Source organism: Athene noctua, unplaced genomic scaffold (assembly GCF_965140245.1).
Source record: "Athene noctua unplaced genomic scaffold, bAthNoc1.hap1.1 HAP1_HAP1_scaffold_122, whole genome shotgun sequence".
NCBI lineage: Eukaryota > Metazoa > Chordata > Aves > Strigiformes > Strigidae > Athene > Athene noctua.
The window spans coordinates 32,501-40,000 of record NW_027437600.1 but is presented as its reverse complement, the minus strand read 5'-3'; positions in this window follow the sequence as shown (position 1 = coordinate 40,000).

Here is a 7,500-nt window from a genome sequence, read left to right as displayed (position 1 = left end):
GGTGTCCCTCCCGGCCGGCCGGCCGGGTAGACCTGGTGTCCCTCCCGGCCGGGTAGACCTGGTGTCCCTCCCGGCCGGCCGGCCGGGTAGACCTGGTGTCCCTCCCGGCCGGCCGGCCGGGTAGACCTGGTGTCCCTCCCGGCCGGGTAGACCTGGTGTCCCTCCCGGCCGGCCGGCCGGGTAGACCTGGTGTCCCTCCCGGCCGGCCGGCCGGGTAGACCTGCCGGCCCGCAACCGGCCTGGTACCCACGTCGTACTGGCGGGGTGGATGCGGGCTCCCCAGATTTAAGCGTACGTGCTTCTCTCGGCGAGGTGCAGGGCTGCCGGTTGGCGGCGGTGGGGGTGAGAGGAGCGTGTCATTTCGGTTTTTTACCCTCCGCTCGTCCGAGATTGCAGCGCCTGTAATACAAGGCATGAAGCTGCAACCTCCCGCCCCATGCCGTCGTCGTCTTTTCTGGGTTGCGATCGCAGCCACCACAGAAACGGGAAAAGAGAGATGAAAAGGAAAAATTAGTTGGTTTTTTTTTTTCTACAGCCGCCTCCCCCTGCGGTGCTCACGCCGCTGCCCTGCCCGGACCCGCTGGCCGCCGTGCGACCGCTGGCATCGACCGGTGTCTGCGTCCGCGTGGGGTCCCAGCACGGCCGGGTCTCTGGCCGGCATTCCCGCCACCCCCTCCCGGCAGCCCCCGCGCTCCCCGCCGCCTGCCCCTTGTGACGTCACAAGTAGCCGAGGAGGGGTAACAGGGCGCTTCCGGGCCCGGGCTCCCGAGCTGCCTGTGACGTCACGCCGTGCCCGAGCGGGCCCTGGCTTGAAGCAGGCGGCGGCTCGGGATGACACGGGCACCCGCGTAGCTCCAAGGCAGGGAGCAGGCCGTGGCCTGAGCCTCTCGCGGCGAAGTCACGCCTGGACTAGGACGTGATGGGCCTGGGCCGGGCCGTGGCTGGTGGGCTCTCACGCGAGGGGGTCTCCTGCAGCTTTCGAGCCGGTAGGCAGGCCGGCGGCGAGGCGAGGCCTGGCTTATGCAGCGCCCCTCGTGATCTCACCTTCAACTGGGGAGGCGACGGGGCCAGCGCAGCTGCCAGCTAGCGTACGGACGCGAGGGTCGGAACCGGCAGGGAAGAGTTCGGCTGAGACGGGATCGAACGCGGACCTGAAAACACGCGACGAGAATCACGAACGGAGAGGTCAAGCGGAAGCCTGACCAGCGCTAGGGCATCGATTCAGAAACGGTTCAGGAGCTCACGCTCTGCCCACGCACGTGCGCCCGCCTGCCCCGCACCCCCACAAGCTGCCCGGCCCAAAGCCGTCTGCCTGGGGCTGCCCGCGCGCGCACGCGTATACGGCCGCCCCCCCATCCCGCCAAAGCCGCCCCACCCGCCACGTGCTTCTCCGTGAGACCGGCGGCGCCCCCCCAACACCGCCGCTTGGCCCGCGACGAGCCCGCCCCCCCCCCCCCCCCCCCCAAACCTCCCGCCACCAGGTTCACCGTGACACCGGCCGCCCCCCCCACCCCCCAGCCCACCCACCCCCCCCCGCCACCCCCCGCCCCATCCCACCCCCCCACCCCCCGCCCCCGCCACCCCCGGGGTTCGCGAGGAGACCGGCCGCCCCCTACCTCCGGCCCGCTTTCCACCAGCAGCAGCACATTGGCCGCTCCAGGGAAGGAAGGCGGGAGACCTTAGGACCCAGCGGCGTCGCCGCCGCCGCCTCCGTGCCGGGGGGCCCGGAGGGGCCTCCCGCCGGCGGCGGCGATGATGGGTGGCGCGTGTTTTGGACGCTGAGCCCCCGCAGCTGCCGAGTCCCTGCCGCGCCGTGCCCGCGGCCCGGCTCCCCGCCTTCCTCAGTCGGTCGCTCGGCCGCCCGCCCTCCTGCCCGCCTGCTCCGTTCCCGCCGCGGGTTGAAAGCCAAACGAACGCCGAAGGGGTGGGAGGGAGAGCAGCGACGGGGCGGGGGTGTGTGTGTAACAACAGAAACCGCTCCCCACCAACACCACCCCCCCACCACCCCCCCCCCACCCCCGCCCCCCCACCGCCGCAACGAGCTCTGTCGACCCCCCTGCCGACCCCCCCCCAACCCCCACCCCTCCCGCCACCAGGTCCACCGTGACACCGGCCGCCCCCTGCCACCCCCGGGGTTCGCGAGGAGACCGGCCGCCCCCTACCTCCGGCCCGCTTTCCACCAGCAGCAGCACATTGGCCGCTCCAGGGAAGGAAGGCGGGAGACCTTAGGACCCAGCGGCGTCGCCGCCGCCGCCTCCGTGCCGGGGGGCCCGGAGGGGCCTCCCGCCGGCGGCGGCGATGATGGGTGGCGCGTGTTTTGGACGCTGAGCCCCCGCAGCTGCCGAGTCCCTGCCGCGCCGTGCCCGCGGCCCGGCTCCCCGCCTTCCTCAGTCGGTCGCTCGGCCGCCCGCCCTCCTGCCCGCCTGCTCCGTTCCCGCCGCGGGTTGAAAGCCAAACGAACGCCGAAGGGGTGGGAGGGAGAGCAGCGAGGGCGGGTGGTGGTGGTGGTGGTGGTGTAACAGAAACCGCCCCCGATCCCCCACCCCCCAGCCGTAGTGCTCCGCGGCGCCGAGGAGGCTGCGGTCGGTTGGCGGCCGCACCCACCGCCCTGCAGCTCCGGAGTTGCAGCGGTGGGGCGGGGACCAACGGCTCTTCGGGCGCGCGGGCGACGGTGGGGGTCGGGGGGCTGGGGGGGGTGGGGGGCTGGGGGTGTCTGTGTGTGTGCGCGTGCGTGCGTGCGTGCGTGTGTGTGTGTGTGTGTCTGTGTGTGCGTGTGTGTGTGTGTGTGTGTGCGCGCCTGTGTCTCTCTCTCGCGCGCGCGCGCTCTCTCTCTCTCTCTCTCTCTGTGTCTCTGCGTGTGTGTCCGAGCGCGTGTGTGTCGCGGCGGGGGGGGGGGGGGGGGGGAACAAACAACAAAACAACAATCCGAACAACACACACACACACACACACACACACACACACGCGCACACACCCCCACACCCCCCATTCCCACACATAAAGCCCGGGAGCCCCCTTCCCACCCCCCCACCCCAACCCCGTCGAAAAAAACCTAAACGCGAATGCCAGCGAGCGCCTGGCAACGCCGGGACCCGGACCCGGACCCGGACCCGGACCCGGACCCGGTGAAGGGCGCCCGGTGCCCACGCCTCTGCGGCACAGCGAAAGGCGGGGGGAAAGAAACAAAATAAAAACACACACACGCACCCCCCCCCACACCCCCCCTCCCCCGAGACTAAAGCTAAACCCACGCTGCGAAACCAACAGCTGAAGCCGAGGACCGCCCGGCAGCGCCGGGACCCCGACCCGGCGAAAAGCGCCCGGTTCCCGATGCGAACTCGCTCCAGCGAGACGGGCGTCTCCGTTGGGGGTGAGGTGCGGGGAACGTCGCCGCTTCTGCCGGGTCCCCTGGCAGCCGCGGGAAGCGGGGGGGGGGAGTGGCGGGCGGCGCCGTGCGGCGCGGAGTGGCGCGGCGCAGAGGGGCTGACTGGCGGCCGAGGGGGCGGGCAGCGAATGATGCCAGCGACTGCATGGCAGCCAACGGGTCGGGGCGGGGGGGTGGGGGGGCTGGTGCTGCGTGCACATGAGAGCGCGGCGGGGCGCGGGGGTGCGGGGGTGCGTTAAGAAAAAAAATTTCCCTTTTCATTTATTTTTTTTCGGATTTCATTGGCATCTATCGAAACAAAAATGTCTCGCACGACGCGGCCGCCAGGTCTACCCGCCTCCGGGGCGTGAAGCGGCCGACAGGTCTGCCCGCCTCCGGGGCGTGAGGCGGCCGTCAGGTCTACCCGCTTCCGCGGCGTGAGGCGGCCGTCAGCTCTACCCGCCTCCGCGGCGTGTGGCGGCAGTCAGGTCTACCCGCCTCCGGGGCGTGTGGCGGCCGTCAGGTCTACCCGCCTCCGGGGCGTGAGGCGGCCGTCAGGTCTACCCGCCTCCGGGGCGTGTGGCGGCCGTCAGGTCTACCCGCCTCCGGGGCGTGAGGCGGCCGTCAGGTCTACCCGCCTCCGGGGCGTGTGGCGGCCGTCAGGTCTACCCGCCTCCGGGGCGTGAGGCGGCCGTCAGGTCTACCCGCCTCCGCGGCGTGAGGCGGCCGTCAGGTCTACCCGCCTCCGGGGCGTGAGGCGGCCGTCAGGTCTACCCGCCTCCGGGGCGTGAGGCGGCCGTCAGGTCTACCCGCCTCCGGGGCGCGACGCGGCCGTCAGGTCTACCCGCCTCCGGGGCGTGTGGCGGCCGTCAGGTCTACCCGCCTCCGGGGCGTGAGGCGGCCGTCAGGTCTACCCGCTTCCGGGGCGTGAGGCGGCCGTCAGGTCTACCCGCCTCCGGGGCGTGAGGCGGCCGTCAGGTCTACCCGCTTCCGCGGCGTGAGGCGGCCGTCAGGTCTACCCGCCTCCGGGGCGTGAGGCGGCCGTCAGGTCTACCCGCTTCCGGGGCGTGAGGCGGCCGTCAGGTCTACCCGCCTCCGGGGCGTGAGGCGGCCGTCAGGTCTACCCGCTTCCGCGGCGTGAGGCGACCGTCAGGTCTACCCGCATCCGGGGCGTGAGGCGGCCGTCAGGTCTACCCGCCTCCGGGGCGTGAGGCGGCCGTCAGGTCTACCCACCTCCGAGGCGACCGGCGGTGGCCGCTAGGTGTACCCGGCTCCACGTTGCCGGTGGCCGGCTCAGCGTCCGTAGAAAGGGCTGCCAGGTCTACCCGGCTCCGTCGGGACTTAGAGCGCGGGCAGACCTGTTGGCTCCGGCAGTTCCTCCAAGGGGTCGCTGTTTCGCGCTGCCTCCAGTTAGGTCATCGTAAGAGTCGGCGTCTCTGCAGCGCCTCCCCCGCTGGCAGGCAGACACTGCCTTTAAGCGCCCCTTTCCGGCGCGGACCCATATTCTCCTTATATAGGGGCACGAGGCGTCTCTGCTCCAGACAAGCGCCACCGAGCGAGGGCACGCGGCTTAGCCGGCCAAGTGGAATGCTGGGCGGCCGCAGACGGTGGTTTCCCCCGGGGAATTGGGCACGGTTCTCAAGCCGGTGCTCTGTCAGGCGAGCGTGCACGGAACCGAGAGCACCCAGAGAGATGCCGAACGGCACGAAGCCGGGCGGCGTTGGGGCGGTCGCTGCCGAGTGGTGAGAAAAGGACGGGCAGAGGTGCACGGGAGAGGCCGAAGACCGGTGGCCGGAGGCGGCTGGCGGCACTTGAACGCTGGATACTGGGGGGGGGAGCCGAGCTGTGAGACTACCGTGGGTGGTTACCCCCGTCCCCCCCCGGTCCCCCGAGAGCCCGATGATGGCGGAGGGGGGGAGCGCCGGTATGTGTGTTGACACAGCGGTGCTCCGTACGGTTCCAGCCCGTCGGGGGCTGTTGCCCAGCTCCTTGAGGGGGCCTTGGGGATGGGAGGAGAGGTGGCGGCGGCGGCACCTGCTCCCTTTGTTTGCCGGCCTTAAGCCGGAGCCCGTGGCATGGGCACGCCACGGTTTTGGCTGGTCGCGGTGGCCGGCAGCTGGATGCAGACGGCCCGGGGGGTGTGTGTCTCGAGCCACCGGTGGTTGGCCCCCCCCCCGGCCCCCCGAGAGCCCGACGATGGTAAGGCGAGAGGCGGCGGCGCCTCCCTGGTTCTTGGTTTACTCCTTTCGTTGCCGGTATCGTATGCCATACGTGCGGGGCGGCCTGTGGTGTCCGGCCGGCTCTCGGCGTCCCTGGTTTCTACCGGCCGGGCTCGGTGAAGGGAGGTCTGCACGGTGCTGTGAGCGAAGGCTAGTCGACTCCTCGGGTCCTTTGCTCTCTCGGCCCTAAGCCGGAGCCCGTGACATGGGCACAGCACGGTACGTTTTTGGCCGCCGGTGTTGGCTGGCAGCCGGGTGCAGATGGCCGTGGTGGGGTGTCTCGAGCCTTCAGCGGCTACCCCCCCCCCACCACTCTGGTCCCCTGAGAAGCCGGATGATGGTAAGGCGAGGCGGCGGCGCCTCGGTCCTCTTTTCCGCTTTCTTTTTTTCCTGGTGCAGATGCCATACGTGGGGCGGCCTGCGGTGTCCGGTCTGCTCCTGGCGTCCCTGGTTTGTACCAGCCGGGCTCAGTGAAGGGGAGGTCTGCACGGTGCTGTGAGCGAGGTTGGTCGGCGCCTCGGTTCCTTTGCTCTCTGGCCCTAAGCCGGAGCCCGCGATGCGGGTACAGCACGTTTTTTTGTTTTTGGCCGGTGGTGGTGTCCGGCAGCCGGATGCAGATGGCCGGCGGGGTGTCCTGAGCCTTCAGCGGCTTTCCCCCGGCCCCCCGCCTGAGCTGTTCCACACCTGGCTTTTTCCCTCCGGGGTAACCTGTTCCCTGCGTTTGTTGGGCAAAGGCCGGTGGCCGGCGGCGGCCGCCGGCACTTGAACGCTGGAAGACCGGCGGAGTCGAGCCTGTCGCGGCTTTACCCCGGTCCAGCCGAGTCGGCTGAAGGGAATCCTTGTGCGTGGCGGGTGGGTGGCGGCGGTGGCGGGGCACATCCCGCGCACCCGGTCCCCCACCCCCTCGACTGGTTCCGGTACGGAGGCGTAGCCTACTGAGGCTGGCCTCGGGCACGTCGGACAGGCTTCGCGGCGAGCCGGCTCTGCCGGTGTTGAAGCCGCCGGAGCACCTGTCACGGATGTCGCCCCTGCTCGCTCGCACGCAGAGCCCCGCGTCGTCCGCCCGCCCGCTTGCGGGTGGCCGAGGGCAGGCGCGCGGTGGCTGTCGCTGTCCCAGGACCCGTGGCCGTTGTGGCCTTCGCTGATCGATGAGGCACTTGGGGTCGCGTCGGAAAGGGCCCCCGGCGGGCCGGCGCAGCTGTACTCCCCGTAATAGGGAGCCGCGGTGGCGTCCGGTGTTCAGGCAGGGCGGTCTCCTTTCCAATTCGCTTCCCCGCTGTGAGCGAGGTATTGTCCTGGTCTCTTCCCCCCCCCCGAGCGAGAAGGGGGCCGTGGCGACGGCGGCGAGGCGCGTGCCTCCCCCGTGTCACCTCACCCTGTCCTGCTGCCGCTCGGCGCGGGGGGGGGTTTCCTGGGCCTTCCTTACCGAACCAGGCTGTGTGACAGCCGCGTGGCCCCGCGAGCCACCAGGTGTCCTAAACCACGCCGAGGCGCCGGTGCCGACCTCGGTCCGGGTGCCCGTGGGTGCCGGCCGCAAGCAGCGCTGGGCGGCGAGGGCGGTCGAGCCGCGAAAGAAACCGGGCCAAAGCGAGGGAAGAAAAGCGTGTCCGGGCCGCGTCTGCCCGGGCGGGCCTGGAGGCGTGCCGCGGGCGGCAGGGGGGCGTCCCCCTCCGGCGCTGGCGCCGCCGCCGTGTAGGGCTCTCCGTGCCGCCCTTCCGCCTGCTGCAGAGCGAGCCGCCCCGGCAGGGGCCTCGGTCCGCGGGGTCGCGCCCGCCTCGGCGGGTCGCTGTCTCCTCTAGCACGTCCGGTGCTCCCGCGGCAGTGGGGAGGGGGGGGGAAGAGCGAGCGCTCGGTCGTCTCCCCCCCCGCCCCTTCCCTTCCGTTGGGTGGTGGGCGCGTGCCTGCAGGCTGCGATCG